The following is a 22,110-nucleotide window of genomic DNA, read 5'->3' on the forward strand; positions in this document are numbered from 1 at the left end:
GGATTATGTGTCAAATCCACTAACATGGACCGGTTTAATAACATACAGAATAATTATGCTAAGACAGATAGTATCAACAACTTAAGAAAGTAAACATGGATAGCAAAGGTACTTCTCCTAACACCCTCTGCTGCAGTGAAACAGGAATACTCTACAAGAACACCTGATACTGTAGATACTCAGTGTTGATATTACAACCTAGGGCTCAGTAAAGCAAAGCCGCTCAACTGAACTAACTGATAAGCCAGATAAAGATCCCGTCACCCTGCTCCCTGGCCTAACAAACAAGGTATTCCAGAGGTGCAGCTTCTTCAGCCATTGTCTCATTTGCCAATTAGAATGTGTATAGGCTGGGTCAGGCAGTCCTACCCTGCTGGGATTGCATGCCTTCACATACTGTAGTTAGGCAGCATGGACAAATGGACACATCAATGCACACTTCAAATATTGTGGGATGCTGTACATTTCAATATACTGTACTTCAAATATTGTTGGATGCTGTATATTTCAATATATTCGATTAAAATTGCCTATAGGATTGTATGAAGAAAATGTGTTTTTATATGCTTTGGAATATATGTGATTTGCATTGCATTACTACATTTGCCAACACTAAATGTGTCTTGATATCCAGTTAGTTTTAATACAAGTAGGATAACTACCATAACTCCAATTGTAGTTAGCAAATCACAAGGGATATTCGTATGCCAATTGTGGATCTCATCATTTACACATAATGATTATAGAACAACACATGCTAAACCACTTTCCATGCCTGGACAACAACATCCATAATCACTCTGACAAAGGACTTCAACACAGATGGAGCATACACAGGAGCCAAACACACGTAGGATGCTCATGGAAAGAAAGAGACCAAAGTTTAAAATACATCAGGTAGATACATGGTGCCTTTTAAATACAATGATAATAGACACATTTTAGCTTAATTTATAATGACATTTAAAACAGGCATTTTAAAACTTCCTCCAGTACAGTATGTCCCTGTCTCAATATGCCAAACCCTGACTGCGTAAACGCTCTCAATACTGACTGTGTAAAAGTGCAAAAAACCAGAGTAGATAGTGAATTGTGATCTCTGGAGTCACCTTCCACAAGCTGACAGCATGGACACCTTAGACACCAGACACAGCCAGACACACACAGCCAGACACACACAGCCAGGCACACACAGCCACACACACAGCCAGACACACAGCCAGACACACACACAGCCAGACACACACAGCCAGACACACACAGCCAGACACACACAGCCAGACACACAGCCAGACACACACAGCCAGACACACACAGCCAGACACACACAGCCAGACACACACAGCCAGACACACACACAGCCAGACACACACACAGCCAGACACACACACAGCCAGACACACACAGCCAGACACACACAGCCAGACACACACAGCCAGACACACACAGCCAGACACACAGCCAGACACACACAGCCAGACACACACAGCCAGACACACACAGCCAGACACACACAGCCAGACACACACAGCCAGACACACACAGCCAGGCACACAGCCAGACACACACAGCCAGACACACACAGCCAGGCACACACAGCCAGACACACACAGCCAGGCAGACCCAACGCTGGTAACAAACACGCAGGCCCATCCATTATTCATCAGCCTTTAGTTATTCATCAGACAAATATTAACCTGTGTGCAAGCAAGGGAGGTACATGAATATTCAACAGGCAGGGCTTATATTTAAACATGAACACAAATAAATAGCGTGACTCGTAAATGTCAGGTAATTAAGTCACTTTTGGTTGGTTGAGCTGGAGCTCTCTGTGTTGTGTTTAATAACACATGGGGACATGGATTAACATTACATTTCCCCTGGTACGTATACGCCCCTGTTAAGATTTTTTTATCAAATCCTCTATCTATAGGAAATTAGCTATTATTTCATATGAGCTGTTATGTGCATCTTAACATTTCCCAGATCATACCATCACTCTCCCAGCCAGATGCAGAAAAACTCATCCACGCCTTCATTTTCTCTTGGATCGACTACGGCAATGCGCTGTTTGGGGGCCTCCCAGCCAAATCACTACAAAGGCTCCAACAAATCCAGAACAGTGCTGCCAGCGTCCTGACCAGGACCAAGAAGTCAGACCACATCACCCCGATCCTGTCCCAACTCCAATGGCTACCAGTCATCTACAGGATCGACTTAAAAACCTTTATGCTTGTGTTTAATTAAAACATTGAATGGATTGAGCCACACCCACATCAGCAACCTCATCTCAATTAGCAAGCCACATCACACTCTCCGCTCTAGCCACTCCCTGCTGCTTCAAGTCCTCAAGACACGTCTCTGAACTATGGGGGACCGACCCTTCTGGTCCCTAGCCCCTCGCCCGTGGAATGCTCTCCCTGACCATCTGAGAGCTGCACCATCACCATCACAAAACAGGCCTAGAAGCCCACTTCTACAGACTGTCTTTTTCATAGTCCTAGTCCCAATCTAAAATGTATTTAGCATCAAGCCCACTAGTTGCTATCTTACCTGCCTTGATTCTAAACGTGTTGTTTTTATTGCTTTGAGAAAACTCTGTAATGAAAAGCGCTATACAAATGAAATGTATTATTATTGTGATTATTATTTCATTATTCCAACTGACCACTATGAGGTTGGCATTTACATGTTAGAACAGTGATTTGTTTTTCTCCAAAGTCTACAGATGAGCTGGGTAAATTTTATTTATAACCGCCTATATGAGGCCCAACAGCCAATCAAATGACTGACTGATGGATGGTTTTTATTTGATTGCAGGCATTGGACAGTATAGGAGTTCCCAGAGACATACAGTATGTGCAGGGACAAAACTAATCTGGTGTAGCTATACCACTAAATAAAGAATCTGGGAAACATGCAGTCATATATTGCAACCCATTCACTTGAATGGATTATGTATTGTATAAATAGGTTTAGCTGAGCACTGACGTATCTGCAGCACACATGGAAATAGCTTGAAGACAAACATTTATGTTGTAGCCTCTCAAATGCATACAGTGTTGAGCAGTTCTCTGGGGAAACCCTGACTCAGTATATTTCACAGAGCTACCCTTTAAAACTGCATCATCTCAGATGGTGAGGTAAAACCCATAGAGTGGGAGAGTGAGCGGGCATACTACCAGCCTGCATAGAACGCTCTCAGGGAGTCAACATTCAGCTGGCAGATGGTGATTTTGGAGTAGCTGCAGGGGAACTCCGCTCCTTAAGCACACCCTTCAAGTGTGTGAGTAGGCACACGCGTGTGTGCAAATACAGTGCCTTCAGAAAGTATTCACACCTCTTGACTTTTTCCACATGTTGTTGTGTTACAGATTGAATTTTAAGTTGATTCAATTTAGATTGTGTGTCCCTGGCCTACACACAATACCCCATAATGTCAAAGGTGAATTTAAAAAATATATATAATACGAATTAATAAAAAATGAAAAGCTGAACTGGCATGAATTCCCTCATTCCATGTGATAATCAAAAAGCTATGGCCCTTTGTTTTTGCCTGTTTTCCTCTACCTCTAACCAAATTAGATATCAAAAAGAGCTTTTTGGAAACACAGGCTGTGATCACCCAATCACTCCCACGTTCGGTGGTGTAAAGTAATACTTAAGTCATTTTTAGGGGTGCATTCGGAAAGTATTCAGACCCCTTGACTTTTTCCACATTTTGTTACGTTACAGCCTTATTCTAAAATGTATTAAATAGTTTTTTCCCCCTCATCAATCTACACACAACACCCAATAATGACAAAGCAAAAACTGTTTTTTTGACATTTTTGCAAATGTATATAAAAAAATATTTTAAGAAATCACATTTACATAAGTATTCCCGACCCTTTACTCAGTACTTTGCTGAAGCACATTTGGCAGCAATTACAATCTCGAGTCTTCTTGGGTATAACGCTATGAACCTACAAGTTTATTCTCTGCTGACTCTCTCAAGCTCTGTCAGGTTGGATGGGGAGCGTCGCTGCACAACTATTTTCAGGTCTCTCCAGAGATGTTGATCGGGTTTAGGTCCGGAATTTGGCTGGGCCCCTCAAGAACATTCAGAGACTTGTCCCAAAGCCACTCCTGCATTGTCTTGGCTGTGTGCTTAGGGTCGTTGTCCTGTTGGAAGGTGAACATTCGCCCCAGTCTATGGTCCTGAGCACCCTGGAGCAGGCTTTCATCAAGGATCTCTCTGTACTTTGCTCTGATTGATCTTTCCCTCACTCCTGACTAGTCTCCCAGTCCCTGCCACTGACAAACATCCCCACAGCATGATGATGCCACCACCATGCTTCACCGTAGGGATGGTGCCAGGTTTCATCCAGAAGCTAAGCTTGGCATTCAGGCCAAAGAGTTCAATCTTTCATCAGACCAGAGAATCTTGTTTCTCATGGTCTGAGAGTCCTTTAGGTGCCTTTTGGAAAACTCCAAGTGGACTGTCATGTGCCTTTTACTGAGGAGAGACCTCCGTCTGCCCACTCTACCATAAAGACCTGATTGGTGGAGTGCTGCAGAGATGATTGTCTTTCTGGAATGTTCTCCCATCTCCACAGAGGAACTCTGGAGCTCTGTCAGAATGACCATCGGGTTCTTGTTCACCTCCCTGACCAAGGCCCTTCTCCCCCGATTGCTCAGTTTGGCCCGCGGGCCAGCTCAAGGAAGAGTCTTGGGGGTTCCAAACTTCTTCCATTTAAGAATAATGGAGGCCACTGTGTTCTTGGGGACCTTCAATGCTGCAGACATTTTTGGTACCCTTGCCCAGATCTGTGCCTCGACACAATCCTGTCTCAGAGCTCTACGGACAATTCATTCGACCTCATGGCATGGTTTTTGCTCTGACATGCACTGTCAACTGTGGGACCTTATATAGACAGGTGTGTGCCTTTCCAAATCATGTCCAATCAATTGAATTTACCACAGGTGGACTCCAATCAAGTTGTAGAAACATGTCAAGGATGATCAATGGAAACAGGATGCACATGAGTTCAATTTCGAGTCTCATAGCAAAGGGTCTGAGTACTTATGTAAATAAGGTGTACTTTACTATTTATATTTTTGACAACTTTTACTTTTACTTCACTACATTACTAAAGAAAATAATGTACTTTTTACTCCATACATTTTCCCTGACACCCAAAAGTACTCGTTACATTTTGAATAGATGTTTGTATATTATGTCTTAGTGTTGGAGTGTGCCCCTGGCTATCCGTAAATAAAAATACAACAATAAAATTGTGCCATCTGGTGAAAGGATTTATACTTTTACTTTTGATACTTAAGTATATTTTAGCAATTACCTTTACTTTTGATACCTAAGTATATGTAAAATCAAATACTTTCAGACTTTTACTCAGGCAGTATTTTACTGGGTGACTTTCATTTTTACTTGAGTCATTTTCTATTAAGGTATCTTTACTTTTACACTGCCCACATTACAATGAAACTGCAATCAAGCAAACATTGGGAAAAACACTTGAGAGTTTGCAACTGGGTAGTTTGTTGTGAGAGTAAAGCCAGCCAGCCAATACTCTACCAGTTATTCCCCTCTATGATGAATACTTAGATGTGGAACTAATTGGAATGCCTGAGTGTCATATCAGTGTGTGTGTGTGTGTGTGTTTGTGCGTGCACGCGCGTGCGTGCGTATGATTGATGATGGAGCCAATGTGTGAAAACCTTGCAATTTGCACAGGGGAACAACAACAGCACTAAACAACAACAACCAAAGTGTCTAGTAATGTCTCATGAATAAATCAAAGTGAATCTGCATGCTGACACAGCTGTATCACCGGTTTGATTTGGTTTCTTTATGTGCTGACTGTAAATGTGTATGGTGCAAATCTCAATGTTATGATGATGGTAAACATGCTGACTGTGTGTTGTAGCTTTAATGCTGTGAGAAGGGTGATTGTAAGTTCATACTATATCTCATCAATAAAGCTGTGTATCTAGGCCTATTTGGAAACTAATATCAATGCCCTTTTGAATATAAATCATTGTGACGCTCAAGCAATGGGTGTGAAATAACATCACTGTTTTGAAGATATAAGAGAATTGAGAATCACAGTTAGCATTATCGTCTTTTGATAAATCAGCTGTCAGAGAGAGACGGCCTCTTAAAAGGAGCTGCCACATAACATATGTAGTTCGAATCAGTTCTTCACAAAGATAAGATAAATGTTCACGGTGTCATATCATATTCTCCAACTATTCTTTATGTTCTGACAGTTTCTTTGCTGCTGAGGTTGTGCGACAGGATCAGATGAATCCAGTCAAATTCCTATATTATAATATCTTCCATACACAATACATCTATTATATCATCCCCATTGCATAAATGACCCTCCAATTATCCAGAGTGCTGGGGTGCAAATGGTCAGTCTGACAGGCTCATTTGTAAATAATTTGAGAACTTTGCCCAAAGGATCATGGAGGTGGAGAGGTAAGGTACAGTAGGTGAGTAGAGAGGTAAACACTCATTACAGAGCAGTGTGTTGTACAACCACTACCAGATCAGAGACAATGTCAGCTCAGCAGAATTACAACTGTATCATTATAGGAGCAAGGATCCAAGGCTCCTTCACCATGTATCACCTGGCAACAAAAAAAGAGAACTATTCTGCTGCTGGAGCAGGTCTGTAACTAACTTATTATCCACCCAATGAGGCCAGTCTTGTAGCTGTACAATTGGGACCTGGGTGTTTCTACCAGTAAACTAGTGTATTTAGTCTACAATTGGAACATGTTTGAAGTCAGGCCAAGCGAGACCACAGGTTGGATAGTGATAAAAGAGAAACATCCGCTGAGAGTTAACCCACATACAGTATACCACAAGTTATTTGTAAGGCAGCAGCTATCAATACTTTCTGCAGCTGATGGACAAAATACTTTATCAATGTTGCCATCTGAATGGATAGACAAACAATGGAAGGGGGATGTTCACGCAGGGGAATGGAAGGAGGATGTTCACGCAGGGGAATGGAAGGGGAATGTTCACGTAGGGGAATGGAAGGGGAATGTTCACGTAGGGGAATGGAAGGGGAATGTTCACGTAGGGGAATGGAAGGGGAATGTTCACGTAGGGGAATGGAAGGGGAATGTTCACGTACGATAACAGCCAACCCTTCACTGCAGATGGCATAAGGTGGGCCGATGTGTTAAATAAAACAATCTGTGCCTCATAATGGATCATTTGCAAGACAATAACATGCCACATTAATTTCACACTAATTGAATTAGTTACAATTAAAATGGTTTATTGAATTCTATTCTTAATGTCAATGGCCTAATATTTCAACTCACTGTAGTGTGTACACATCTGACCTTGCTCAACTGACAGTAAGAGGCAGTAAGTACATGTTTTATCATTGCAGGATAAGCACAACGCTACAAGACAATATCAGTTTATTAGTGCTAACTTTTCCTCATCACTGGCCATTGAGCACAACAGACAGCAATAGGAACCATATACTGTAATATTGAGCCAATTTTACATTATAGTGTCGTTCTTCAGTTCCTCCTGCCCATAGAGATACTATTCAATTACTAGAGGGGCTATGTCATAAACCCTCAAAGTTCCAGAACTGGGTGAAAATGGTGTGTTCGTAAATTCAATCTGGAGTTCCAGAGTGCGCTCCGATTGCACTCTGGGCCTTCGTAAATTCAGAGCGTTGTCAGATTGTCAGTTCATGAATTCAGAGTGTTTCGCTCTGGGAGAGTTCAGAGCACAAACTGGACGCTCTGGCCGAGGAGTAGGTTTGATCCGAGCGTTCTGACCTCACAACGGCAGTCAAGCACCAAAGCTAACTGGTTAGCGTACTTCAGAACACCCCCGGACACACCTCACTGACCCTTTCACTTGCCCTAGCAGAGCTGGTTAGGCTGTTTTCATGTTATCCAGAGCACTGGTGACTGTAACTGTGCTACTGGCAACAATCTAATTAAGTTTTTTGCCAACGTTTACTGATACCAGCCATATTCAACTGGTGTTGAGCGTTTGTAAATTCATCAGTTACTCTGTGCTCTGGCACATTTCGACAAGTAGATAGCCAGAGAGAATTTACGAACGCACCCATATTGGTCAGGGAGAAATACAAAACCAGTCTAATTGGAATGAATGGCAGTAGAGGCATAATCCTGATTTTACTTATACAGGAAAATAAAAGTATGTCCACAGACCATAAATGTCTCAATTTTATTTTTCTTGGAAAGTGCTGTTATATGATACAATATCAGTAATTGTTGCATTTACAACTTGTCTAAGTCCTATCTTCTACTGATTTCAGCCAGTGTATGGCTGTGGACTGACTGCATCGTTTGAATGCAATGTTGCCATATTTGCAGTTAATTTAAAAAAACATATAGAATTGGCTGGCTAGCTAGCTAACAAACATACAGTGCAGATACATTCTTCAAATTCATTATTTTACACATTATCTTACACAATATCTTACAGCACTGGCAAACCATGTTTGACCAACTCCCTGACCAAAATGGTGGACCTTTATCCCATCATAAGAAGGTTCATGTCCATTCTAGTATTCTAATTCCTAATTCTATGCTCCTGCCCCACTCCCGGGGGAGTTCCCTTGGCCAGACCAGGATCATCCGGAAGGCTTATGAACAGGAATACACCCGCATGATGGAGGAGTGCTATCAGCTCTGAGCAAAACTTGAGGCCGGGGCTAATATCCCACTGTTCAGGTATACTGCTGCTACTTCATCTTAATGTAGGAAATTATGAAGAAGGAAAAACACATTATACTGGAGAGAGTCAGAAATAAGAGATTGAGGAATTTTTATGTTAGTGTGGGAGAGATTATTGTCTGAGGGGGAAAGAACAGTGAAATAACACGCTACAAAACCGTCAAGAAAAACAATGACATATGCAGTTTGATTTAATAGACTATAGAGGGTCAACTGACTTCCATCCTGCATTTGAACCCCAGCATCATCCTGTATATGCAGTTTAAGGCATATACAGGATGATATAAGGGCTGAGGCGTGGGCCTTAAAGCAGGGATGTCCTTGACCTTTAAAAACCATTGAGACAATGAAAGATAGAGGGGGGGGGGGCTGTGTAAATCTTGGTGAGCGATACCAGTTTCCTGGATTGTATTTCACCGGCTTAATGGATCCTTCAGTGAGGAGGATGGATGAGTGCTTTGCCTGTGGGGGCTGTGGGGCGGAGGCCTGGCTGAGTCTAGCTGAGCCAGCCTGGCTGGGTGCCCTCTGTCAGCCCCCGGACACTGTGCCCATCACTCAGGGCCGGGTGGGCCGCACTGGGGGTGCAGATCATATTTACACCCACCTAGTGGAGCGGGGGTCAGGGAGAGTAGAGGGAAGCTGATGAATGGAGCAGTCTCCTGGCTGGGGCGCTGCACATGCATCACAGCGGGCCATCCGCACCGGGTGCACTAGAGAAAACAGCAGTTATACATCGCCCCGGAGACCATCCATCACCCAGACCACTCAATTAGAGGCAGCCTCTCAGAGGGCCTGCAACCCAGCCATCCTGGGTGGCCCAACTGCACAACAGTACACTGAGATGCATGATATACTGTAATGTATGCACATGTAACAAACTTGCATAAAACACAAACTTGTCAGAAATAAGAGATTGAGGAATTTGGCCAGTGCAGTAATAGTGGTATTGATAGGAAATGAATAGTTCTGTCTGAGCCAAAAGCGCAAAGAGAATTTATGCCATGTCATTATTTTTACTAGGCACTGTAGGCAGGATGCTTTAATAACTGCCTCAGGTAACAGTAAAAATGTTCTCTTGATGATACACAAACATCTACACACTTGAGGACTTCATTTGTTTCCTCCAATCCCACTCCCAGGTGTACTGGTATCCTGGTGAAGAGCTCTGAGGATGACGTGGACTTCCAGCAGCTCAGAAGCACCCTGGAGAGTTCAGTCAAAGAGAGGAACCAGATTCCCACAGAGACCCTGGGACCAGTGGAGTTCAGCCAGAGGCTCCCCCAGGTCAACCTGCTGGCTGGGGAGGGGGCCCTCATAGACACACAGCTGGTGTCCTGTATGCAGGCCAGGCCCTCAGAGCAGCAAGGTACAGGAAGGGCCCCTGAAGCAACTTTCGTTCTACACCTAATGACCCTGTAGAGAGGTTCAGACCTCTTGGTGTAATGGATGAGGATTGGACTACAGATGTAGGATCTTAATTTGATCACGCTGATGCAGGATAACTTTCCTGCAATGTGGGACATTTAAAACATAGTATATTTGAGGTTTAAAAACGCTTCTGAAATGTGTAATTTCCACTGAAATTTCAGACTTAATTTTCCTTTACGAAAAATGTATCAACCCCACAAAAATATAATCTACATTTCCTGTTTCTACAGGATTATTTTCCTGCTATAGCAAACTAACTCAAATTAAGATCCTACATCTGTAACAGTCACAGGGACTCAGGTTCAAATCTTAGTCAGGCTCCTCCATGAATTTGATACAGGCCCATTGGACTGCTAAGGGAAGTAAGAGGATTTTCCCCATATCTCTGCATCTGTCCCATGCATTCCCAGAGACAGTTCCAGAGTCTGGGAGGAGTGTTAAGGATGGTGATAAGGTTACAGAAGTCCAGCCTGGCTCTTCACACACCGTGACGACAGCAAGTGGGGTCTACGGTCCAGAGAGCCTGGTGATTACAGCTGGGCCCTGGGCCAACACACTGGTGTTCCATACTGGACTACAACTACCACTACAGCTGGGCCAACACACTGGTGGCCCATACTGGACTACAACTACCACAACAGCTGGGCATTGGGCCAACACATTGGTGTTCCATACTGGACTACAACTACCACTACAGCTGGGCCCTGGGCCAACCCACTGGTGGCCCATACTGGACTACAACAACCACTACAGCTGGGCCCTGGGCCAACACACTGGTGGCCCATGCTAGACTACAACTACCACTACAGCTGGGCATTGGGCCAACACATTGGTGTTCCATACTGGACTACAACTACCACTACAGCTGGGCCCTGGGACAACACACTGGTGGCCCATGCTAGACTACAACTACCACTACAGCTGGGCCCTGGGCCAACACACTGGTGGCCCATACTAGACTACAACTACCACTACAGCTGGGCCCTGGGCCAACACACTGGTGGCCCATACTGGACTACAACTACCACTACAGCTGGGCCCTGGGCCAACACACTGGTGGCCCATGCTAGACTACAACTACCACTACAGCTGGGCCCTGGGACAACACACTGGTGGCCCATACTAGACTACAACTACCACTACAGCTGGGCCCTGGGCCAACACACTGGTGGCCCATACTAGACTACAACAACCACTACAGGTACAGTCACACACATTTTAGACACACGTGCATGCACATGTACGCGCACATACACACGCACATTCGCATACACAAACATTCCACGGTGTGTGTACCACACAACTCAAGGATTTCTGCCAGGTAAGAAGAGCATGATTCTGTACTTTAACTTATTTTTTATTAAACACCCTCCTGAGGCAATACGCAGTGAGTTATAGCAGTCCGTGTCTTTGACAGACACTGCATAGTCAGACACAGGGCAGTAACATGCTCTGGGGGAGATGGACGGTCCATCTGCAGAATAAATAACTCTACTTGTTCTCCCATACCCTCAGCAGGGCCATGATAGAAAATACTTTCTATATTTCTGTAACTAAGAGGATTTATAATCAAATCTCCCAGGTCTTACTGTGGTAGAGCAAATCCTTTGTCTAGGGAAAACATGAGACAATTAGAGTCACAAGGGCTTGAAAATACAGAGAGGTTGACTACATGAATGTAAACTATGGAATACAAGGCTATAGAAAGACTGCAGGCAAGCTATAGAAAGACTACCAGACAAGCTATAGAAAGACTGCAGGCAAGCTATAGAAAGACTACCAGACAAGCTATAGAAAAACTACCAGACAAGCTATAGAAAACCATAGAAATACCAGTTAACTACAGCACAAGTAACTCCAGAGGAAGCTTATAGGGAGGGTGTGTTCCCTCTTAGGAAGGTCTGTTAAATCTGTCTGCCCCGGGCACATATGGCATCAGCCACTTCCCCTGCTTCGTCCAGATGGGAGCGGAGGGAGCGCATTTCCACTTCTATGGCCTTCTCTCCAATGAGTGCCCAGGCCTGATGAAGGTGAGGAACACTGTGACACGCCCTGGATACAGAAAGTGTCACTTACTGACACTGAATAATGCAGCAACTATTAGTGCCATTTCCCTGGACAAAATAACTGCTGTCCTATGGAGGGGATAGCTTGACAGCAACACTCCTTCACACTGTAATCAGATCCCTATTGTGAGGAGAGAATACACAGAGGACGCTATTTGAGGGCTTTGAGGGTATAGTCTTTCCGATTTAAACACAGTATTGTAGAGAGTGTGAATGACCCTTGTTATCCTCTAAAAGCAAGACATTTTCATCAGAGAAAAATCTCTAAGGATGCACGAGTATTTAAAATTTGCTTTATGCTGTTTATTAATTAAATGGTGCTATCGGCCTTGTGTTCCTCAGAACTGCTATCACATGGGGCAGTGAGATGGAACATAAGGAGAGGGTCAGACAGACGGACAGGACGGACATCCTCCTCCTGTCCCAGTTTGTGTCCCTCTACCTCTCTGGACTGGAGCCAGAACCAGCCCTGGTGGAGAGCTGCCTGTACACAGTCAGACTACTGATGTCCATGTACTAAAGTTAACCAGAGCTCAAATGAACTAACCAATTCACTAGATGGATTAATCCTCACTAATCTAAGTAGAGATTTTGCTGTCTGACTAAATCATCAATATCATTAGTATTGGCTATTTTCAGAGTGCCGAAAACTATTGAATATGTAATTCTAACAGCACTCATGACATTATAATTACAATGTTCTGTTGAGTGACTCAATTGAGCGTGACAAGGGAAAACAACACAAGTTGCATTCAACAATCCAGTTTGGATTCATATAATTAGGATGAGAGCATGTGGCAAACTCTCAGAGAGACTCTAAACAACATCATTGAAGAGAGAACACTGAGGGACACATTTTCAGTATTGGTTTAACAATGTACTTCAACCATAGCCGCGGGAAGATGTTTGGGGTGGGGTTGCTGATACGTTTTTGTCGAGGGGGGAGTGCGGCTGAATACTTTTTGTTGCCCACGCTACAGACGGCTTTATCGGTCCGCTAATACAGGACTAGTAAAGGCCCAGCGCACTACTTTCGTGAGAAAATAAAGGGTGGTGCAGCACCCTCAGCACCCCTACTTCCCGCGGCTATGGCTTAAACAATAACCAGGTTTCCATCCAACCTTTAATTGCAAGTAAAGCAGAGCTTCCAGAAACATGTGGTGAGACAGCATTTTTCCTAGCACTTCACACCACTTTCAAAGCAAAAGCACCGATTAGCCCAGTAACTTCCAGTATAATACTTACCTTCTCTGTCGCAGTCTACCATTGAAAACCATTGAAGACTACACATAGAAAAGTCATGCTATTTGTATTTGAGCAATATGATTGGCCATTAATCAAGCAACACTATGCTTGATACAGATGCCCAATCGAGAGCATCCTGTCGGGCTGTATCACCGCCTGGTAGGGCAACTGCTCCGCCCACAACCGTAAGGCTCTCCAGAGGGTAGTGAGGTCTGCACAACGCATCACCGGGGGCAAACTACCTGCCCTCCAGGACACCTACACCACCCGATGTCACAGGAAGGCCATAAAGATCATCAAGGACAACAACCACCCGAGCCACTGCCTGTTCACCCCGCTATCATCCAGAAGGCGAGGTCAGTACAGGTGCATCAAAACAGGGACCGAGAGACTGAAAAACAGCTTCTATCTCAAGGCCATCAGACTGATAAACAGCCACCACTAACTAATTGAGTGGCTGCTGCCATACATGTAAAAAATGTATCACTAGCCACTTTAAACAATGCCACTTAATATAATGTTTACATACCCTACATTACTCATCTCATATGTATATACTGTACTCTATACCACCTACTGCATCTTGCCATCTTTATGTAATACATGTATCACTAGCCACTTTAAACAATGCCACTTAATATAATGTTTACATACCCTACATTACTCATCTCATATGTATATACTGTACTCGATACCATCTACCGCATCTTGCCTATGCCGTTCTGTACCATCACTCATTCATATATCTTTATGTACATATTCTTCATCCCTTTACACTTGTGTGTATAAGGTAGCGGTTGTGAAATTGTTAGGTTAGATTACTCGTTGGTTATTACTGCATTGTCGAAACTAGAAGCACAAGCATTTCGCTACCCTCGCATTAACATCTGCTAACCATGTGTATGTGACAAATAAAATTTGATTTGATTTGTTCCTGTAAGTCACAAAATCTCGAGCAGTACAGAAGTGGATAGCTACATGTACATTCACACAGCACACGCCAGCTGTCCTGAGAAAAAAGAAGCACCCATCAATCTACTCACTGAGCTTATTTATTTACAAAAGTGAACCTTAAATATTGAACATACTAGCAATATGCTGGCTTCTGTTGATAGTAAATAAAATGCACTTTAGCATTTGTCTTGGCTAGCCTAGTCTGCTGTAGCCAGGACAGAGGGCTGATTGGATAATGCTGAGCCGCCGGTCACCGGTCTATGGTGAAAGGGTAAAATCTAACAGTAATCTGCGCCGCTCGGTCATTCTGGATGGTGCACCACAAGGCAGCATGGTGCACCATCCAGAAACATTCAAAATCTATTTTCCATAACATTTCCATATATGTAAAGCATTTTTATCAAAAGCAATCACTTTTGCATGTGAAAACGTAGAATCCTACTAATTGAGCAGACACATGGCTTGTGCTGGGGAAAATATAAGGCTACTCTAAAATGTGCATGTGTTTTGTCACACAACACAATGCCTCAGATGTTAATTTTGAGGGAGCGTACAATTGGCATGCTGACTGCAAGAATGTCAACCAGAGCTGTTGCCAGATAATTGAATGTTCATTTCTCTACCATAAGGTGCCTCCACCGTCATTTTTTAGATGTTGGCAGTACGTCCAACCGGCCTCATAACCGCAGACCAGGTGTAACCACGCCAGCCCAGGACCTCCACATCCGGTTTCTTCACCTGCGGGACAGTCTGAGACCAGCCACTCAGACAGCTGATGAAACTGTGGGTTTGCACAACCGAACCAAACCTTCAAAAACCATCTCAGGGAAGCTCATCTGCATGCTCATCGTCCTCACCAGGGTCTTGACCTCACTGCTGTTTGGCATCGTAACCGACTTCAGTAGGCAAATGCTCACCTTCGATGGCCCCTGGCACGTTGGAGATGTGCGCTCTTCACGGGTGAATCGCGGTTTCAACTGTGCCAGGCAGATGGTAGACGTGTGGGCGAGCGGTTTGCTCATGTCAACGTTGAGAACAAAGTGCCCCATGGGGGTGGTGGGGTTGCAGTACGGGCAGGCATAAGGTACGGACAACAAACACAATTGCATTTTATCGATGGCAATTTGAATGCACAGAGATACCGTCCCGAGATCCTGAGGCCCATTGTCGTGCCATTCATCCGCTGCCATTACCTCATTTGACGCAAGGATCTGTACACAATTCCTGGAAGATGAAAATGTCCTAGTTCTTCCATGGCCTGCATACTCATCTGACATGTCACCCATTGAGCATGTTTGGATGCTCTGGATCGATGTGTACAACAGCGTGTTCCAGGTCCCTCCAATATCCGCTAACTTCGCACAGCCATTGAAGAGGAGTGGGACAACATTCCACAAGCCACAGTCAACAGCCTGATCAACTCTATGCGAAGGAGATGTGTCGCGCTGCATGAGGCAAATGGTGGTCACAGCAGATACTGACTGGTTTTCTGATCCACACCCCTACTTTTTTAAAGGTATATCTGTATTCCCAGTCATGTGAAATCCATAGACTAGGGCCTAATTAAATTATTTCAACTGACTGTAACTCAGTAAAATCTTTGAAAATGTTGAATGTTACATTTATATTTTTGTTCAGTGTATATTAAACAGCTTTTTAATAGATATCATAATAACCAAATATAGCCTATTAAAACTGAGTACACCAATCATTAGGAACACCTTCGCTTAATATTGGAGTCAAGGTTCAGAGTTGAATTTGAGGGTTATAGGTCCTGCATGACCCCAATGCATTTAAAAACTACACCATGTCCAGGCCAGTATAAATTCTGTGCTGGCCAGTAGATTAGCTAATGTTAGACCCTGTCATAGCCTATGAATAGGGCCAAGACTTTTACTTGACCCGGTCATATGATCAGGAAAAGCTCCAGGCCTCAGAAAGACACACATTTTTCCACACCACTTCTGAACCTGTGGCACCACATCTGGAGTACAGTACATGTCTGATAAAAAATGTCAGGACAGGCCTGATGGAAACAACTAATTTGACAGTAAACTTTCCAAAAGTTGACAAAACATGCTTGACAAGGTTGGATCTTTTTGTGTCGGTAAAATGTATTATGCGAGAAATGGCGGTGGGAAAGGCTGTATGCGCAAATATCGCTATAATAACCATCAATATATTAACCATCAATATAATAACCATCGCTATAATAACCATCAACATATTAACCATCTGTCACGGCTGTCGTAAGAACGGGACCAAGGCGCAGCGGATGTTGAGTTCCACATATTTAATTCAAAGAGAAACTTAAACAAAACAAAAATATCAATAAACGAACAACTAAATGTGACTACGTGGTGCACATGCACAAACACAAACAATATCCCACAAACACAGGTGGGAAAAATAGCTACTTAAATATGATCCCCAATTAGAGACAACGATACCAGCTACCTCTAATTGGGAATCATACAAAACACCAAAACATAGAAAATATAAACTAGAACACAACATAGAAATTATAAACTAGAATACCCCCTAGTCACGCTCTGACCTACTACACCATAGAGAAACAAGGGCTCTCTATGGTCAGGGCGTGACACCATCAATATAATAACCATTAATATATTAACCATCAATATAATAACCATTGCTATAATAACCATCAATATATTACCCATCAATATAATAACCATCAATATATTAACCATCAATATAATAACCATCAATATAATAACCATCAATATATTAACCATCAATATAATAACCATCAATATAATAACCATCAATATATTAACCATCAATATAATAACCATCAATATATTAACCATCAATTTAATAACCTTCGATATATTAACCATCAATATAATAACCATCGATATAATAACCATCACCAGTCACGTAACGATGTGGTGTGTGGTCCTCCCACTACGACTCAGGAAAGCATGCAGTTTATTAGGCAACAGATTAAATAAATGATGATGAACTTCACAGTGTAGTCAGTGAAAGTGCATGGGTATGACCTTAATGTTCCTTTACAATAAATATTGTGCAAGCTGTTGGTTAGAGCACATGTGCCAAGACCAGAGTGGGTACATTCACTATATAACCAAACATTTGAGAATGCGATGGAAACCCATTTAACTTGGGGGGGGGGGTTTCAGTACATGGGAATTTAAATGCAGAAGTTATTTTCATGTGCACTATGTCATCAGGCACAGCATTTTAATCTGGTGGGATATTGTTTTTATGCAGATTTTATAATATTCACGTGAAAATCTGTCGCCAATTGGATGGAAACCGAGCTATTGACTCATAATTTTCTTGATTTACGCTTGTAGATAAAATGAAGATAAATACACTGTACACAAGGTACTGTAAGGTACTAAGGAGACTTTAACAGGAGTATGCATGCTCTCTGATTGCCTGCAGGTTACACCAGACCATCACTTTGTTCTAGATCGCCACCCTCACCACGGCAACATCGTAATCAGAGCAGGATTCTTATGTATGTTTACAGGAGTCCCTATTCACCTCTCGTTGTCATGGTACTGTGTTCTTGCATCCCTCTACAATATCTATTTGCACATTCCAGCACTGAGAAACTATATCAAAACCTACAGCCAAATGGCCACCCTGCTGAAAGACAGTTTTGTAGCCTGGCTGCGTGCGTCCCTTTGGATAACGGCAAAGTGTAATAATCCAAACTTAAAGCCCATTGACTCAGACCAGGAGGGACTTCCCAGAATTTCTTCCATCTGTTCAACGGCTTCTACTAATGAATTCTGGATTAAACATGTAATTAATTTCTGCTCTTAAAGGTCCAATTCAACCGTTTTTATCTCAATATCAAATCATTTCTGGGTAACAATTAAGTACCTTACCGTGATTGTTTTCAATTAAAATGGTCAAGAAAAAACAAAGATTGCTTCTTAGCAAAGAGCAATTTCTCAAGCAAGAATTTTGCTAGGACTGTCTGGGAGTGGTCTGAGTGGGTAGGGGAAAACTGAAAACTATTAACTCTGTTATTGGCAGAGAGGTATAGAACTATCTTTCTTATTGGTCTGTTATCTAATGTATACCCTGTTGATATCACTAGGCAGGCCAAAACTCCATCTCACCAAAACAGGCTGAAATTTAAGGTGGTCTTTTCAAAACAGCTCTTACACTAAAAGGCATTATCATCATTTTCACAATTTCACAGTATTATTCCAACATCATAGTGTGGAAATATATATAAAACACAGGTAAATCACGCTTTTGACTGCACTGGGCCTTTAATCAATTTATAGCTCTGACCCGTGCAACTTGGGGGTTAGGAACTCCACGATGCTCTGCCACAGTCCTGGCGTGTTGCCAAAGCTATTAATCTTGCGATGCATTGTCTTACATGTGATAACACAACTGGAGAAAGACTTTGCTGTCTGCTAGACTGAGCATGCTCTATTGTTCTTTCAGCCCCCTCATATTATGGTGGTTCATGATTTATTACAAGCATTCTAGTAGTAAGGCATTCAGAGCAACGGACAGGGTCACCATTTATAACTGTTAATTAGTTTGATTTTCTTATACTACCCACATGTTGTTTACCATGTTGCCAGGATAATACTCTCCTACTGCACTTAACCAGTTATTATTTCCCTGACACCCACCATCTCAGATTGTTCTGAAATTGTTTCTGTAGTTATAAACAGGTAATAATGGCTTTCCTGAAACATTATTTTGTTGAATGTAATTTTATCTTGGAGAAATTAAAGGGATACTTTGGGATTTTGGCAACGAGGCCATTTATCTACTTCCCCAGACAAATGGATACCATTTTTATGTCTCTGTGTCTAGAATGAAGGAAGTTAGAGGTAGTTTCGCGAGCCAATGCTAACTAGTGTTAGCACAATGTTAGTTAGTTTCAAATACCTTTCTTGTGCTTTTTGTGGTGGAACGACCCTGTATTCATCTAAAAGATATACAGTATTTGGGGGTTTCTCCCATTGTTCTCTGCATATCCTCTCAAGCTCTGTCAGATTGGATGGGGATTGTCGCTGCAGAGCTATATTCAGGTCTCTCCATAGATGTTCAATCGGGATCAAGTCCGGGCTCTGGGTGGGCCACTCAATGACATTCAGAGACTTGTCCCGAAGCCACTCTTGCGTTGTCTTGGCTGTTTCCTGTTGGAAGGTGAACCTTTGCCCCAAGGTCCTAAGCTCTCTGGAGCAGGTTTTCATTAAGGATTTCTCTGTACTTTGCTCCGTTCTTCTTTCCCTCGATCCTGTCTAGTCTCCCAGTATAAAAATATCCCAACAGCATGATGCTGCCACCACCATGCTTCACCGTAGCATGGTTTCTTCCAGACGCGAAGTTTGGCATTCAGGCCAAAGAGTTCAATCTTGATTTCATCAGACCAGAGCATATTGTTTCTCATGGTCTGAGAGTCCTTTAGGTGCCTTCTGGAAAACTCCAAGTGAGCTGTCATGTGTCTTTTACTGAGGAGAGGCTTCCGTCTGGTCACTCTGTCATAAAGACCTGATTGGTGGAGTGCTGCAGAGATGGTTGTCTTTCTTGAAGGTTCTCCCATCACCACAGAGCAACTCTGGAGCTCTGTCAGAGTGACCATTGAGTCCTTGGTCACATCCCTGACCAAGGTCCTTCTCCCCCAATTGCTCAGTTTGGCCGGGCGGGTAACTCTAGCAAGAGTCTTGGGGGTTCCAAACTTCTTCCATTTAAGAATGATGGAGGACACTGTGTTCTTGGGGACCATCAATGCTGCAAAACATTTTTGGTACCCTTCCCCAGATCTGTGCCTCGACACAATCCTGTCTCGGAGCTCTACGGACAATTCCTTCGACCTCATGGCTTGGTTTTTGAGCTGAGATGCACTGTCAACTTTGGGACCTTATATAGACAGGTGTGTTCCTTTCCAAATCATGTCCAATCAATTGAATTTACCACAGGTGGACTCCAATCAAATTCTAAAAACATCTCAAGGAAGATCAATGGAAACAGGATGCACCTGAGCTCAATTCCGAGTCTCATAGCAAAGGATCTGAATACTTATGTAAATAAGATATTTCTGTTTTTTATTTTTTATAAATTTGCACAAAAATATTAAAACCTGTTTTCACTTTGTCATTATGAGTTATTGTGTGTTGATTGACGAGGAAAATGTTTTATTTAATACATTTTAGAATAAGGCTGTAACGTAACAAAATGTGGAAAAGGTGAAGTGGTCTGAATACTTTCCGAATACACTGTAAATCTAACATCACTGATAGCAGGGCTGAATAGTAATGAATCCGTCAGGATCAGACAAAAGAGATTCTCCTAGCACTATTTTGTGTGCTCTCTCATTCTCTCGTTGTACCCTCTATCCCTCCCTCCCTATCTCTTTGTGACACTTTATGCTTGTCACAGCCGGGACCTGTTCCCTTAGGTCTGCAGTTGACCTCCTCTCACCTCAATAATATTAATGTCTTTTGGGCAGACAGCACAATGACTTTTTGAGTGGTCCTCTCATCCCCTCACCTTCCAAACGCCTCTGTCCTCTCATCTGCTTGGACAGCTATACTTAGAGAAAAGTGAGAGACAGAAAAAAGTGAAAAATTGATTGAGGTGAAGTTATGAAAAAGACTATTACCTGATTATAGTTATTAAGCAAATCAAGGTCTCCCACATCCTCCATAATGTGCTCATTCTGTAGACCCTTTTGTTTGTAAATTACATACTCTTAATTTTACACAGATGTTTCTTTAGTCACTATTGTATGCACATTTTGGACTGACATACTGTAAGGTCACCGAAATCTTTATTTCCCCAGGTCATGGTTTCAAGTTTGGCCTAGTTGTTGGGAAGGTACTGTGTAAGCTGAGCCATGGAGAGATGACCTCTCACCTTTCAAAATCCAGTGGTTCCAGTCCAACCACAAATCCTCTTTATAGAACTAAACACAAAGGGGGGAATTACGACCCAAGTTAAGCTTGCATAAATGGAACGTATTTCCCTTTTTTTGCACATTTGTCTCTGCGTATTCTGACCTTGAACTTAAGCATGAGAATAGCATGCTATTCACCCGCTATTCCTTTGGGGTGGAGATCAAAGAAATGAAGATATGGCGGAGGTGTGTTCCTTTTCCATAGTGAAGAAAGCTATAAATAAATAGCTGTTCCGTTATTCAGAATTGTATTGTATGCCTCATTATTTATAGGGATGAAATTTGGAGACCTGGGCTTTTCTCCGTTTTATTTAACAATTTTTGTCATGTTAAATATTAGCCATTATGATGATTCATTTTCAAATCATATGAGCAAAAAATATTTTGCTTTATCTGGGACGCTAAACCAGACAAAATAAAACGAGCCTATAATGAATATGAATTGGGTGGGTTGAGATTGTTAAATATAAAAGCACTAAACCTCTCTCTAAAAGCTTCACTCATTCAAAAGTTATATTTGAACCCTAAATGGTTCTCAAGTAGATTAATAAGAAAAGCTCATACATTGTTTCAATGTGCAGATTTTTTTTTTTTCTTTGTGCAGATTGCCATGTCTCATTTTCGATTAATTGAAAATGATACTTTTTTCAAAGTATCTGTCTTTTTCAAACAAGCATTGCAGAGCTGGCTACAATTTCAATTTCATCCCCCTGAAAAGATAGAACAAATATTACAACA

General features: G+C 42.5%; 1 pseudogene; it reads left to right on the forward strand.

Moving 5' to 3' along the window:
• Window positions 1-9,175: 9,175 nt before the first annotated feature.
• LOC120043597 lies at window positions 9,176-21,379 on the forward strand (annotated as a pseudogene).
• Window positions 21,380-22,110: the final 731 nt, after the last annotated feature.

Source organism: Salvelinus namaycush, chromosome 3 (assembly GCF_016432855.1).
Source record: "Salvelinus namaycush isolate Seneca chromosome 3, SaNama_1.0, whole genome shotgun sequence".
NCBI classification, from domain to species: domain Eukaryota; kingdom Metazoa; phylum Chordata; class Actinopteri; order Salmoniformes; family Salmonidae; genus Salvelinus; species Salvelinus namaycush.